Here is a 16,906-nt window from a genome sequence, read left to right as displayed (position 1 = left end):
TAACTGTGCTAATTTCTTGTTTTTTGTTTCATGTTTCTATTGATTTTTGAGATGAAATTACTGGTTTGTTTGTTATAACTTTGCAGTCGATTAGTTAGTTGAATGTGCCCTGTGCTACTGTCCTATAATAAATGGATAATTTATCTTTATTCACATGCCGTAAGTTGTACGATTATAACCTAGATTTTATTGTTGGTTGAATGTTTGTTTGTGTATATCTCTGGTTAGTTTAGGCACTCAAAGTGTGTCATTTTAAGTAAAATTTATAATACGCTTTTAAGTTGGAAAGTTAAGATATCTCAGATGGTTATTCTTTTGTTATTTTTAGGTTCTTTTACCTGTAATGTCTTTGAGTTTTATTGAGTTTACTGTCATGTTAATGTTGTACTTATTCCTTGTTTGTGTACTTCATAGGTTATGGCTACTCCTAAGAAGAAGACCAAGGCAGATAAGGGAAATTTGAAAAAGAAAGCGTCTCACAGGAATGGGTTCAAAAAGACACGATCTCACCCCATCCAAGGACAATGAGTCTGCTAAGGGCTTTAAGAAAGACAAAGTCCACGAATAGCGAGACCTCCACTCCATTGAGTTCACCCCCAAAAACTGTGAAGAAGGCCATTTCTGAAAACTTACAAAAGAAAATATCAAAGAAAAGAAAACGAGAAAAAGTTGTTACCAAACCGGACAATACTCAAGGACTAAAACTATTGAAGCGAGGCTGTGTAACTGATGCACCGAATTGTGAAACGCAAGATCCGAGGGATCAAACTTACTGTGTCTTTTAATGCAAAAGGAGAGCATATGGTGAAGAAGGTAAAGAGATGCAATCATATATTGGAGTTTTGGCAAGAACCAAAACCCCGATCTGGTGGATTAAACCAGATCTGTATCTAGGCCGTTGGTTTGAAGTGAATTTTTTTCATTTTCCCTCTCTTTTAAATTTCATCTCCCCCTTTATTGTTTTTAGTATCCCCCGAAATATCCCCCCAAACACTTTACTCCCCAATTCCCTTCTTCCCCATCAGTTACTCCTCGTCATAACTCCCCAACCCCCTTCTTCCCCATCATCAGTTACTATTCCTTCACGGCGATTTTCGTCACACAATCTTCTTCCTCTTCTTCACACAATCGTCTTCCTCTTCTTCACACAATCTTCTTCCTCTTCTTCACACAATCTTCTTCCTCTTCTTCACACAATCTTCTTCCTCTGCTTCCATTCGATTATACTGGTATGTTTCTAATTCAATTAGAGACCGTTAAAGCCCTCATCTATATTTGGGGGTTTTTGATTTTTACATGTTTTTAATAAGTTTCTAAAATGCTATTCAATTTATTTGGGGTTTTTTGATTTATTTTAGAACTCTAAAACCCTCTTCAATTTATGTTGGGGTTTTTTATTTTTAACTCAATATTTTATGAGATTTAAATGTTGCATGCAATATTTGATGGTATTGTGAAGTGTCTTTGCTTTGTGGAATGTTGCATGCAATGTTTGATGGTATGTGGAGTTTCTTTGCTTTGTTTTATTATGTAAATTTTGCATGCAATTGTGGAGTGTTGAGTGTTGATGATGAAACCCCTGGTTTTAAACTATAATTATCTCATGATGAAACCCCTGGTTCTTGCTATTCTCTTGTTTTTTGTTCCAAATGGATATTAACAGGATGCTAATTTCTGTTTGAAATCTTGTAACTGTGCTAATTTCTTGTTTTTTGTTTCATGTTTCTATTGATTTTTGAGATGAAATTACTGGTTTGTTTGTTATAACTTTGCAGTCGATTAGTTAGTTGAATGTGCCCTGTGCTACTGTCCTATAATAAATGGATAATTTATCTTTATTCACATGCCGTAAGTTGTACGATTATAACCTAGATTTTATTGTTGGTTGAATGTTTGTTTGTGTATATCTCTGGTTAGTTTAGGCACTCAAAGTGTGTCATTTTAAGTAAAATTTATAACACGCTTTTAAGTTGGAAAGTTAAGATATCTCAGATGGTTATTCTTTGTTATTTTTAGGTTCTTTTACCTGTAATGTCTTTGAGTTTTATTGAGTTTACTGTCATGTTAATGTTGTACTTATTCCTTGTTTGTGTACTTCATAGGTTATGGCTACTCCTAAGAAGAAGACCAAGGCAGATAAGGGAAATTTGAAAAAGAAAGCGTCTCACAGGAATGGGTTCAAAAAGACACGATCTTCACCCCATCCAAGGACAATGAGTCTGCTAAGGGCTTTAAGAAAGACAAAGTCCACGAATAGCGAGACCTCCACTCCATTGAGTTCACCCCCAAAAACTGTGAAGAAGGCCATTTCTGAAACTTACAAAGAAAATATCAAAGAAAAGAAAACGAGGAGGAAAAAGTTGTTACCAAACCGGACAATACTCAAGGACTAAAACTATTGAAGCGAGGCTGTGTATCGATGCACCGAATTGTGAAACGCAAGATCCGAGGGATCAAACTTACTGTGTCTTTTAATGCAAAAGGAGAGCATATGGTGAAGAAGGTAAAGAGATGCAATCATATATTGGAGTTTTGGCAAGAACCAAAACCCCGATCTGGTTGGATTAACCAGATCTGTATCTAGGCCGTTGGTTTGAAGTGAATTTTTTTTCATTTTCCCTCTCTTTTAAATTTCATCTCCCCTTTATTTTTTTAGTATCCCCCCGAAATATCCCCCCAAAAATTTACTCCCCAATTCCCTTCTTCCCCATCAGTTACTCCTCGTCATAACTCCCCAACCCCATTTCTTCCCCATCATCAGTTACTCTTCTTCACGGCGATTTTCGTCACACAATCTTCTTCCTCTTCTTCACACAATCTTCTTCCTCTTCTTCACACAATCTTCTTCTCTTCTTCACACAATCTTCTCTATTCACACATCTGCGTCCATCGATTATCCTGGTATGTTTCTAATTCAATTAGAGACCGTAAAGCCCTCATATATTTGGGGGTTTTTGATTTTTACATGTTTTAATAAGTTTCTAAAATGCTATTCAATTTATTTGGGGTTTTTTGATTTATTTTAGAACTCTAAAACCCTCTTCAATTTATGTTGGGGTTTTTTATTTTTAACTCAATATTTATGAGATTTAAATGTTGCATGCAATATTTGATGGTATTGTGAAGTGTCTTTGCTTTGTGGAATGTTGCATGCAATGTTTGATGGTATTGTGGAGTTTCTTTGCTTTGTTTTATTATGTAAATTTTGCATGCAATTGTGGAGTGTTGAGTGTTGATGATGAAACCCCTGGTTTTAAACTATAATTATCTCATGATGAAACCCCTGGTTCTTGCTATTCTCTTGTTTTTTGTTCCAAATGGATATTAACAGGATGCTAATTTCTGTTTGAAATCTTGTAACTGTGCTAATTTCTTGTTTTTTGTTTCATGTTTCTATTGATTTTTGAGATGAAATTACTGGTTTGTTTGTTATAACTTTGCAGTCGATTAGTTAGTTGAATGTGCCCTGTGCTACTGTCCTATAATAAATGGATAATTTATCTTTATTCACATGCCGTAAGTTGTACGATTATAACCTAGATTTTATTGTTGGTTGAATGTTTGTTTGTGTATATCTCTGGTTAGTTTAGGCACTCAAAGTGTGTCATTTTAAGTAAAATTTATAACACGCTTTTAAGTTGGAAAGTTAAGATATCTCAGATGGTTATTCTTTTGTTATTTTAGGTTCTTTTACCTGTAATGTCTTTGAGTTTTATTGAGTTTACTGTCATGTTAATGTTGTACTTATTCCTTGTTTGTGTACTTCATAGGTTATGGCTACTCCTAAGAAGAAGACCAAGGCAGATAAGGGAAATTTGAAAAAGAAAGCGTCTCACAGGAATGGGTTCAAAAAGACACGATCTTCACCCCATCCAAGGACAATGAGTCTGCTAAGGGCTTTAAGAAAGACAAAGTCCACGAATAGCGAGACCTCCACTCCATTGAGTTCACCCCCAAAAACTGTGAAGAAGGCCATTTCTGAAAACTTACAAAAGAAAATATCAAAGAAAAGAAAACGAGAAAAAGTTGTTACCAAACCGGACAATACTCAAGGACCTAAACTATTGAAGCGAGGCTGTGTAACGATGCACCGAATTGTGAAACGCAAGATCCGAGGGATCAAAGTTACTGTGTCTTTTAATGCAAAAGGAGAGCCATATGGTGAAGAAGGTAAAGAGATGCAATCATATATTGGAGTTTTGGCAAGAACCAAAACCCCGATCTGGTTGGATTAAACCAGATCTGTATCTAGGCCGTTGGTTTGAAGTGAATTTTTTTCATTTTCCCTCTCTTTTAAATTTCATCTCCCCCTTTATTTTTTTAGTATCCCCCCGAAATATCCCCCCAAAAACTTTACTCCCCAATTCCCTTCTTCCCCATCAGTTACTCCTCGTCATAATTCCCCAACCCCCTTCTTCCCCATCATCAGTTACTCTTCTTCACGGTGATTTTCGTCACACAATCTTCTTCCTCTTCTTCACACAATCTTCTTCCTCTTCTTCACACAATCTTCTTCCTCTTCTTCACACATTCTTCTTCCTCTGCTTCCATTCGATTATACTGGTATGTTTCTAATTCAATTAGAGACCGTAAACCCCTCATCTATATTGAGGGTTTTGATTTTTACATGTTTTAATAAGTTTCTAAAATGCTATTCAATTTATTTGGGGTTTTTTTATTTATTTTAGAACTCTAAAACCCTCTTCAATTTATGTTGGGGTTTTTTTATTTTTAACTCAATATTTTATGAGATTTAAATGTTGCATGCAATATTTGATGGTATTGTGGAGTGTCTTTGCTTTGTGGAATGTTGCATGCAATGTTTGATGGTATTGTGGAGTTTCTTTGCTTTATTTTATTATGTAAATTTTGCATGCAATTGTGGAGTGTTGAGTGTTGATGATGAAACCCCTGGTTTTAAACTGTAATTATCTCATGATGAAACCCCTGGTTCTTGCTATTCTCTTGTTTTTTGTTCCAAATGGATATTAACAGGATGCTAATTTCTGTTTGAAATCTTGTAACTGTGCTAATTTCTTGTTTTTTGTTTCATGTTTCTATTGATTTTGAGATGAAATTACTGGTTTGTTTGTTATAACTTTGCAGTCGATTAGTTAGTTGAATGTGCCCTGTGCTAGTGTCCTATAATAACTGGATAATTTATCTTTATTCACATGCCGTAAGTTGTACGATTATAACCTAGATTTTATTGTTGGTTGAATGTTTGTTTGTGTATATCTCTGGTTAGTTTAGGCACTCAAAGTGTGTCATTTTAAGTAAAATTTATAATACGCTTTAAGTTGGAAAGTTAAGATATCTCAGATGGTTATTCTTTTGTTATTTTTAGGTTCTTTTACCTGTAATGTCTTTGAGTTTTATTGAGTTACTGTCAAGTTAATGTTGTACTTATTCCTTGTTTGTGTACTTCATAGGTTATGGCTACTCCTAAGAAGAAGACCAAGGCAGATAAGGGAAATTTGAAAAAGAAAGCGTCTCACAGGAATGGGTTCAAAAAGACACGATCTTCACCCCATCCAAGGACAATGAGTCTGCTAAGGGCTTTAAGAAAGACAAAGTCCACAAATAGCGAGACCTCCACTCCATTGAGTTCACCCCCAAAAACTTTGAAGAATGCCATTTCTGAAAACTTACAAAAGAAAATATCAAAGAAAAGAAAACGAGAAAAAGTTGTTACCAAACCGGACAATACTCAAGGACTAAAAACTATTGAAGCGAGGCTGTGTAACGATGCACCGAATTGTGAAACGCAAGATCCGAGGGATCAAACTTACTGTGTCTTTTAATGCAAAAGGAGAGCCATATGGTGAAGAAGGTAAAGAGATGCAATCATATATTGGAGTTTTGGCAAGAACCAAAACCCCGATCTGGTTGGATTAAACCAGATCTGTATCTAGGCCGTTGGTTTGAAGTGAATTTTTTTTCATTTTCCCTCTCTTTTAAATTTCATCTCCCCCCTTTATTTTTTAGTATCCCCCCGAAATATCCCCCCAAAAACTTTACTCCCCAACCTCCTTCTTCCCCATCAGTTACTCCTCGTCATAACTCCCCAACCCCCTTCTTCCCCATCATCAGTTACTCTTCTTCACGGCGATTTTCTTCACACAATCTTCTTCCTCTTCTTCACACAATCTTCTTCCTCTTCTTCACACAATCTTCTTCCTCTTCTTCCATTCGATTATACTGGCATGTTTCTAATTCAATTAGAGACAGTAAAGCCCTCATCTATATTTGGGGGTTTTTGATTTTTACATGTTTTTAATAAGTTTCTAAAATGCTATTCAATTTATTTGGGGTTTTTTGATTTATTTTAGAACTCTAAAACCCTCTTCAATTTATGTTGGGGTTTTTTATTTTTAACTCAATATTTTATGAGATTTAAATGTTGCATGCTCTGTTTGATGGTATTGTGGAGTGTCTTTGCTTTGGGGAATGTTTCATGCAATGTTTGATGGTATTGTGGAGTGTCTTTGGTTTGTTTTATTATGTAAATTTTGCATGCAATTGTGGAGTGTTGAGTGTTGATGATGAAACCCCTGGTTTTAAACTGTAATTATCTCATGATGAAACCCCTGGTTCTTGCTATTCTCTTGTTTTTTGTTCCAAATGGATATTAATAGGGTGCTAATTTCTGTTTGAAATCTTGTAACTGTGCTAATTTCTTGTTTTTTGTTTCATGTTTCTATTGATTTTTGAGATGAAATTACTGGTTTTTTTGTTATAACTTTGCAGTAGATTAGTTAGTTGAATGTGCCCTGTGCTACTGTCCTATAATAAATGGATAATTTATCTTTATTCACATTCCGTAAGTTGTACGATTATAAGCTAGATTTTATTGGTGGTTGAATGTTTGTTTGTGTACATCTCTGGTTAGTTTAGGCACTCAAAGTGTGTCATTTTAAGTAAAATTTATAATACGCTTTTAAGTGGGAAAGTTAAGATATCTCAGATGGTTATTCTTTTGTTGTTTTTAGGTTCTTTTACCTGTAATGTCTTTGAGTTTTATTGAGTTTACTGTCATGTTAATGTTGTACTTATTCCTTGTTTGTGTACTTCATAGGTTATGGCTACTCCTAAGAAGAAGACCAAGGCAGATAAGGGAAATTTGAAAAAGAAAGCGTCTCACAGGAATGGGTTCAAAAAGACACGATCTTCACCCCATCCAAGGACAATGAGTGTGCTAAGGGCTTTAAGAAAGACAAAGTCCACGAATAGCGAGACCTCCACTCCATTGAGTTCTCCACCAAAAACTGTGAAGAAGGCCATTTCTGAAAACTTACAAAAGAAAATATCAAAGAAAAGAAAACGAGGAAAAAGTTGTTACCAAACCGGACAATACTCAAGGACTAAAACTATTGAAGCGAGGCTGTGTAACGATGCACCGAATTGTGAAACGCAAGATCCGAGGGATCAAACTTACTGTGTCTTTTAATGCAAAAGGAGAGCCATATGGTGAAGAAGGTAAAGAGATGCAATCATATATTGGAGTTTTGGCAAGAACCAAAACCCCGATCTGGCATGATTCTTGGAAATGTGTTCCTAAAGAGACAAAGACAAAAATTTGGGACTGTGTGCAGGTAAAATGAATATAAATAACTTCCATCATTTTAACTTTTATTTTTATTATTTGTTCTTCATTAACTAGCACCTTTTAACTTTAAATTTGTTGGTATATGTACGTAGATGGCTTATGTTGTACCTGAGTCTGCAAAAAAGTTGGTATTCAGATCGGCCAGGGCAAAATGGAGGGAATTTAAATGTCGGCTGACCAAGTACTACATTCTTCCTTATCTGGATCAACCTCAATTTTTTGCACATCCTCCTGCAGATTTTACTTTTATAGAAAAATCACACTGGGACATATTTGTTGCTGATCGCACGTCGCCTGAGTTTCTGGTATATTTCTACTTAGCTTTATTCATTTTAATATTTACTTAGTTATGATCTTCTAACCTTATTGCTGCTTTTTATGAAGAAAATTCATAAAGAACAATAATAAAGAAGGAAGATGAGTAAATATCCACATCGAATGTCTCGAAAAGGTTATGCTAATCTCGAGAATGAATAGGTTAGTGAAATGAAATAACAAGCACATTTTTTGCTTCATATTAATTTTACAAGCATGTTTATGTTATTACTGAGGTGATCCTTTACATGTAAATGTAGACTGAATCTCATCCAGATGCAGAGGAAGTAGATCGGTCGGACACTTGGATCCTAGCAAGGATGGATCCTAGCAAGCAAGGAAGTTGCAGAAAAAGCTAAGGAAATTGTAAGTTATTAATATAATTGTCCATTCTATTTGATGCACATATTTGTGTATTTTTTAATAAGGAACTGAAGTTTCAAAAGTTAAATTTTAATAAATTATATACACATGAAGCCTTTCTATAGTTTATCTTTTTCTATTACAATGTATAATTCGAATTAGTGGTCTCTAGTTTAACTTAGGATTTGTTTGTATGCCTTTAGTGCTAGTAGCATGTTGATTGTATCATATTTAATATTAGTAGTTAATTATATATTTTAATAATCCCCTGTTCACTAAGAGAGTCAAATACACATGTTTACATTGAAAATTGGTTCATAATATTAAATGTCTAGATTTTGTATTCTGTGTTGGTTAATATTTTATTTTAATATTTTTTTATCCTTGGATTAGTTTGTCAATGAATGTACTTACTAGGTCCCCTGTACCACCAAGTAAACTAAGTTGTCTCTTGTGCTTGCAATTGAATATATTAAATTAAATATATTAAAGGATGAATGTGCTTATAACTAGTAAAAACAAATTGGTGTTAGTTGTGTAATATTTTAATTAAAGGATGAATGTGCTTAAAGGATGTATGTGCTTATGGTGAAAAATGTTACTGAATTTTTTGTAGAAAAAGATGAAGGAGGAGGTTAAGGAAGGAAAGCTTAAAGTTGAAGGTACTAATGATGTGTTAACAATGGCGCTCGGTAAGCCTGAGCACGGAGGCAGAGTACGTGGTCAGGGAATTCATGTGAAGCAGTCGGTTTATTTTGATCTTCCGAGGGAAAAAAAAGCGAGGACAGTGGAAGAAAGGGTACGTGAGGCAATTCAAAAGTACATGGCAGAGGAGACTCCAAAAATTATTAAAGAGAGAGATGCATTTTGGGCTGCTGAATTTGAAAAATACAATGTACATTCATCGAAAAATGGTGTACAATATGATGGTAGTCCGAAACCAAATTCCCAGCAGGCAAGCTGTCACTCTAAGGGTGGGGTTGATGTGGATGTGGATGTGGCTGTAGGTGATCATAAAAATGTGACATTGATAGATAATTTGTTTGTGGATTTAGCGGTGGAGCTTGAGGATAATAAAAAGGTGGCAGGTGAGGATGATAATGGAAGGGCTGTTGAGGAAATGAAAGTGGATTCTTCAGGTGGTTCTGTATGCCGATTGGCTGTTGGATCGTTGAGCAACATTGTTGCTTGTGCAATAATTGATGAAGTACGCATTTCCGAAGGACATGAGAAGACTATCCATGGAGTAAGTCTTGGAGAAAAGAACGCAAGGGTGTCTATCACTAAAGTCATTCAAGGAGATGCTAAGATTCCCTTCCCTATCGGGGATGAAATTTTGACTGTTCAAGAAGCCATGGGAACTTTTATTGCATGGCCGAGAAACATGATAATTGCAGGAAACAATAGCAGTACTTCTCATGTTTTGGCCGCCAAGGTCAGAATGCTTTTTTAGTAAGGTTAATATATGTACTATGTGTTTGTTTAGTCTGTTTTTTTAATTATTTTTATTTGCAATTGTTTTAGAAAACCAAGAAAGCCCGTGCTAAGAAAATGAAGAAGACGTATAAAGTAATTGAAGATGTTGAACCAAAGCTTGTTGTTCAAATTGGTCCGAATTATCCTTCTGCAATGAAACATTTGTGGACATGGGCAAAGGAAGCCTTGAGTGGTGGCCGAACAATTTCTTTTGACCTAAGCAAAGAAGCATTTGGCTTTACAAAGAAGCAAATCATGTTCTTATCTGATATACATGCAGTGTGCTCTGGAGGTGAAATGGCCGGCTCTGTCATTTGCCTTTTTATTCAGTAAGCTTTTCATTCAAAGTTTTTTTTCGGAGTATATAGCCTTGGAATAAATATGACAATCTTTACTAAGGACTGCTTAATTTAATTTGTATCTTCTTGAATGAATATGTGAAGAATCATAAGATGGTCAACATGATTAGCTTTGTAGATCCGGGCACAATCGGTGCCATTGGATGTGGCAGTGCAGTGCAGAGGTCGCGTGAATTGTGTACAAGATTTAAAGATTCTAGGAAAGGGCAGCATTTTCTCCTTCCGTACAATGATGTGTAAGTATTTTTACTATCCGAAGCTATTAAGCTGTTAAGCCTTGCCAGTTTTTTATTAATTTTTTTCAAGAATTTAGCTTTAATTTTGTAAGGAATGGGTTCAATTGTATAGTTAAACTCGATAATATTTGTTGAAATTTATATTAATTGCATTGGTTCAGTATAAACATAATCAAATGCCTTGACAGTTTTGAAGTTAATATAAAAGTAATCAAATGGCTTACAGTATTTAATTGATTTTGTTATTAGATGTTAGGTTTGTTTCTAAGAGGGGGGAAATTGTATAGTTCAACCTCATAATATTTCAAGTTCAAATTTGATGATAATTGTATAGGTTCAGTTTTAAAGGTGATTTATTTACTGGAATTTAAATTTTATCAGTATGAGCCTTCAATTTTTGATGTTATACCTGATCATGTTTATTACAGTAAATTACACTCTACTAGTATCACATTTTAGATTATTTTTCACAAATAGTGAGTTTAAATAATTTTTAGGTTGATTTTAATTCAATAGAAATGTAAATTTTTTTTATGATATTTAAGTTGTTTGAGTGACAAAAAAGCATCAAATTTAGGCTTTACTATTTAACAAGCACCTATGGGTGGATGTTGTCGACAAGTAAGAGTTCACGTTATAAAATTTGATTATTAAGTCTTAACTTATAAATCTTGTCCGACCATATTTTGTAGTGGTTATTTTGTGTTTTGATATATCTCGTTTTGGTTGCAGTGCCATTAAAATGTACAAGGAGGATTTGAAAAAGGTTCCAAAGAAGAAAGTATTGTGGGAGAACATGGCGGTATTTATTTATTTTTGTGATCATATATTAATTATGTTATTAAAGGAGACTGGATATTTTAAATGATTTTTTATTTGATATTTTAGGGAGTTCCAGTGCAAACCGGGAACAAGGATTGTGGCCTGTTTGTGATGCGATACATGATGGAAATCATTCATGATAAGGAGCTGGACTTTGCTAATAAGGTGACAATTGACTATCTATGGGCCTTTTCATCCACTTTGTATTTACTCTTATAAGGGCAGAACATGTTACTTATACAAAATTTTGGATCATATTTCAGTGGCTGCGTAGATCAAACCTGGTTTACACTGAGGATGACATCAACGAGATCAGGGTTGAGTTTGCAAAATATTTTATGAAACATTGTGCAAGCTAGGTCCTCGCCTTTCTTTTCTTTTGAACTTATCGTAAACTGGATGTTTTATGTATGTAGTTGGTGACAAGTAGACTCGTTTGAACTTATCGTATGTTGACAAGTAGACTCGTTTGAACTTATCGTATGTTGACAAGTAGACTCGTTTGAACTTATCGTAAAGAGGATGTTTTATGTATGTAGTTGGTGATAAGTAGACTTGCGATAATGTATTTTGTGTTCGGTGGATTGCTGGTAGTTTGGTAGGTAGATCTGGTTGTTTTGGATTGTTGAACGGATGGATTATGGTATGGTATGGATTATGGTATGGTAGTGAATTGGTTTTGTTTTGGCGGGGGCCTAGATTATGGTATGATTTTGTTTTGGATTATGGTATGGATTATGGTATTTTTATTTTGGCAGGGGACTAATTTTTGTGGTTTTTTATGCAGCTGGTTTTAATTAAATATGAAATTGATATGCAAAATGCATATACCTAATAAGTTAATGGTTTTTTAAACTGTTTTCTATTACTTAGTAAACTGTTGTGTTACAAATATTTCTTCAATGGTTCCCGAAAAGTAATTCGTTATCTCTTTTGCATTATAACACCACCCTAAAACTGTTGTCTAAAAGATACTTATATTACTACCTCTGAAAATAACTGTTGTTGTTCTATTATATAAATAATATATGGATAAAATAACTGTTGTTTGCAAAAGATATTTAAAATTGGAAAGAAAATTTAGAACTTTCTCTTGACGTAAATAAACCGTTGTTTATTACTAAGAAAACTGTCATCTTAAAAATGTTCCAACAAATGTTTTTTTAAAACAACCGTTGTGTCATCCAGATTGTAATCAGTGTTAAACACTGTTGTTGAATCTCCCTTATTACAACTGTATTAACAACCGTTGTCCAACCTTCGATCACACGAGTGTTGGATAGACAACGGAAAAACTACCTTTCAGACAACAAAAAAAAACAGTTGTATGATTGCAAAAAACTACAATAACACAACTATAACCACAATCAAAACCTATATATACAAAAACAACTATAACCAATATATCATAACACAAAAACATCACAAATCATGTCTATTGAAAACAAAATCAACAATCTTTATAAATTTGTTCCCAATATGTTTGGTGGAAATACCTATTATGTTTGGGCGGAACCTGTTAAAGCATATATGAAAGCACTATATCTTTGCGATGCAGTAGAGAAAGAAATTGACAATACCCTACCTGAAAATCCCACCAATGCAACAAGTAAAGTAAAAAAAAAAATTAAAAATTAAGAAGCCCAAGACAAGATCATGTCTATTTGCAGCTGTTTCACCTAACATCTACACTAGTATCATGTCTCTAAAGTCACCAAAAGAGATATGGGAGTATCTTAAAAAGGAATATGAAGGAGATTAAAAAATCAACGACATCAAGGTCTTTAATTTAATTAGGGAATTCCAGTTACAAAAAAATTCAAGATGGTGAAATGATCAAGGACTACTCTGAGAGACTTCTTTGTATTGCTTATAAGGCAAGATTTCTTGGAACTAAATAAAAAATTTGTCTAAAAAATTCTTATGATAATGCTAGAAAGAAATGAAATAGTTATTACTATACTAGAAAATACCAGAGATCTTTCAAAAATATATTTGGTAGAAATAGTTGATACATTGCAAGCACAAGAGCATTGGAGGATGATGGGAAAAGAAGAATTGGAAGAAGGGGTTTTTTAAGCAATGGGTGATAATTCAGGAGTTAATAATGGAAAAAAATTTCAGTGTGCGCAGCAAAAAGACCAATCATCCTCAAATTATGTGTTGGTGAAGAGATGACATCAAGTGCAATAAATATAGATATATGGAGAGGATTTGCAAATCTCAGGAGCATGGTAAGGCAAAAGAGGCTACGACCCTCGAACATGAAGAAGTTTTTTTATTTTAGTGGAAATTTAAGATATCAAGATAAGGAGGACTGTTAGAAATTATGCTTAGTGTTTAAAATTTCATATATCTAAATAATGGGTCAACTTACACTACAAGGAAAACAGGCGTACACAACGGTTTATGCCCGTTGTCCGATACCCTATTTTCCCGTTGACTATTGAGGCGCCGTCTGTTAGTTGGATCAAACAACGGGTATAAAATGTTGTATGAGATTATACAGACAACGACTGAGGATTAATCCCGTCGTATTACATCCAAAAAAGACAACGTCTTTTGCTTATTTCTGTTGTATTAAAAGATTTTACTCAAGTGTTCAGAGCAACAGAGAAAACTGTTGCGTAGGCTATCACTTAAAATAAAACATTTAAACCAATCATACAATAGTTATTATCATATAAATGTTGTTATTCACCCTTAAACGCAACATACTTGTTCCCAATTTGCTCTTGTAGTAGTATCGTACAGACAACACCTTTGTATCATAAAACTATTGTTGTGTACCATGACACACAACAAAAATAAGCTAAGAGAACTCTCGTAATAATGGTCTACAGACGACAGTTCTATTTCCTGGATGGACAGAATAAACTTCTACAGACAACCGTTTGCTTGTCCCACATGTTGTATAAATACCTTTTATACAAGGTTTTAACATTTTATAGACAATGGTATATTGGTGTTGTATAAGTTAACTTTGCACTAAGGTTTCAATTTAAAAAGCGTTGATTTATTGTTAAATACACAAATTTTTTTGTAAACTTTATGTACCAAAAGTATTGTCTGATAGGGTTCACACATAATGGTTTTTTCAATTCCAAACTATTGTCAACCATTACAAATAATATCCCCCATATACAATAAATAAACCATTACACAAGCGATCAATATTCACCATTACAACCAACAAATATACAAGAAGTTCAGACAAAAAAAAGAAGACGTTCACAAAATACGACCATTTCCAAGTGGACATAAAGATTGTCATTAAGAATATTTATATCACATCAAGTCAACTAGTCTAAAATTCTAAATGTGAGATGGACCTAGCTAGGAATGAAATTAATCAATCTCTTCATCACTATGGACATTAGCATCAGCACTACCATGTCATTATCTCTTCAAGATAAATATAAACACAAATATCTTTGGCAATAATTCTGTGAAACTTGAAGAACTTATTTGGATTAGTCCATGAAAGAGCTGCAGTTTTGTGGCCTACCCAAGTAGCCTGCATAAGAAATAAAAAAAAATGAAATGGACAGAACTTAGTACTAATACTTCTATCAAAACATCAAACAGTTAGAACTAACTAGAAAACTAAAGAAGGATAAATTTACATACTTAGTACTTACTACATATAAGTAAACGACCTACATATTGTGGCCACTTAAAAAAATTATTTATCAAAGTCAAGTAAATATACTTCTAAGCATAGAAACTATGGTGTGACAAGTCTACGATTTGCAAGTTTAGCATCTTACAAGATTAACCAATTGAAAACCTAAGCAAAATTGTAAAGAGTTGCAATTAAGCCAACACTTCAATTACATAAGGTGGAAGTCTTAAGTCTTAACTAGTGTCACTATTAAAATTTTCAAAAATAATTCAATGTTATACCAATACATGGTCTGATAAAATAAAATTCCAAGCTTCTCGTATCAAATTGAATTATAATCTACCAAGTGTTCTTTTTCTAAAAAATATATGCAACACATAATAATTTGATTCTAGAAAAAAGGTAGCAATTTCATATTTTAATGAAAAACATAAAGCAGGGTTTATTTATGATGTTTAACCCTTAAATTCAGATCAAGTAAGTGCTATAATGAAGAACTCAATCAAATCATGTTCAAATCTTAATTATACAGTGAATGAGACATTATTTTGCTTCTCTGTTGCTTTAATTTAGTTTACCAACTCAACCATGAAAAAAGCATAAAAAGTTAAGAAATTGTAATAAAACCACAAACTCAAGAGCATTGGGAACATAAGGCCCGTCGAGAGTTTCCAAATTATTGAACTACATTATACTTCAACTAGCTAGAACCTGCAAAAAAAACAAAAAAACACTTTAATATACTTAACATTTTTCTTGGTACTTAACATACTTTGATTATGATTTTGTTTATGTCCGATTCAGTACATATTTAAACCCATTAATTTACAATGTTAAGTATTATCTAAGTAAATATATGTTCGGATTTTCTTCATGTGTTCTAGTATATTTAGTGTAAAAAAAGAGGATTGTAGGTACCTTGTCACCAATAGCAATTTGCACCGTACTAGAATCAGTATATCTGGTGGATACAACTTGGAACATTATAGAGGAATCAGCTACTCCATAAATTACAGTAATTTGTATTCATCTATCGACCTACAAATACAAGCTAAAAGAACAGGGTGAGAGACAAAACAGAGCTCCCTAACCATAAAGGAAAAAGGAAAAATATATAACAGAAATCGGTTTTTAACTAATTAAAACACACACCAATAAAAACCCCCAAATTCAATATATAAGAATTCAATACAAGGTAAACAAAAAACAAAAAAAACAAGACAAGTAAATACCTTTCGCTTAACAAATCGAACAATGGTTTGTGTTTGAGAATCTAGCTTTTGAATAAATTAAGTTGGGGTTATTCCTTAAGAGACCTGGTTTTCAATTTGAATTGAAAGAGATGAGAGTTTAGAGAAAATTTGACATGGATAAAATAGGGTTCTAATAGCAAAGACGGTGACATATTGAGGTGGAGAAAAATGCGAGATAGAGGAGTTAGGGGAGAGGCTGGGAGAGGGAAAGAGCAGCTATGAGAGAATAGTGTTTGTGAGAGATAAAAGGGGGATTTGTAATTTAAGGGGGAACTAAAATATTGACAAAGGGGGATGAAACAATACGAGGGAATTTAAAATAATTTACTAAATAAAAACTTTAAATTTAGGTGATAAAGGAAAAAAATAATATTATTTGATTACATGTATTGTTAGAAAATTTAGTTATTTTTATTATATGTTTATGAAACAGAATTAAAATTAATTTCAAGATCTTAATATTACGCACATTTAAGCAATCTCATTTAAAAAAATAGTGCTCCTACTAGATTTTTTTGTTGTTCAGGTGTAACGTAAAAAATTTAAAATACTTTTAAATAAATAAAGTCACTACATCAGTACCATTGGAGCGTTAATCGGGGATGAGTATGGTGTTCAAAAGTAGTGCTTTTACAAGATTTTTATATTCCTTTCATTCAAGATAAATTTGAAATTTTTTAATAATTTTTAAAATGAATGAAATGAGTATATCTAAACATCTTGTATCATTGAAAAAATCATTTAAAAAATTTATCGTACGAGTCTCATATTCAGAAGTAGTGTTTTTACCAGATTTTTCTAATCTTGACATTCAAGATAAATTTGAAATTTTTTAATACTTTTTTATA

At 33.3% G+C, this 16,906-nt stretch overlaps 1 long non-coding RNA gene across 1 annotated transcript; it reads right to left on the bottom strand.

Moving 5' to 3' along the window:
- Positions 1 to 14,618: 14,618 nt before the first annotated feature.
- Positions 14,619 to 16,222, bottom strand: LOC141697032 (uncharacterized). The gene is made up of 3 exons (XR_012564576.1): positions 16,038 to 16,222; positions 15,724 to 15,856; positions 14,619 to 14,697 (listed from the first exon to the last, which is right to left on the bottom strand). It is a non-coding gene; the product is annotated as an uncharacterized LOC141697032 (long non-coding RNA).
- Between the last annotated feature and the right edge of the window lie 684 nt (positions 16,223 to 16,906).

This window comes from Apium graveolens, chromosome 11, assembly GCF_009905375.1.
Source record: "Apium graveolens cultivar Ventura chromosome 11, ASM990537v1, whole genome shotgun sequence".
Taxonomy (NCBI): Eukaryota; Viridiplantae; Streptophyta; class Magnoliopsida; order Apiales; family Apiaceae; genus Apium; species Apium graveolens.
The sequence above is the reverse complement of the archived record's forward strand: the minus strand, read 5'-3'. Positions and strand labels throughout refer to the sequence as shown.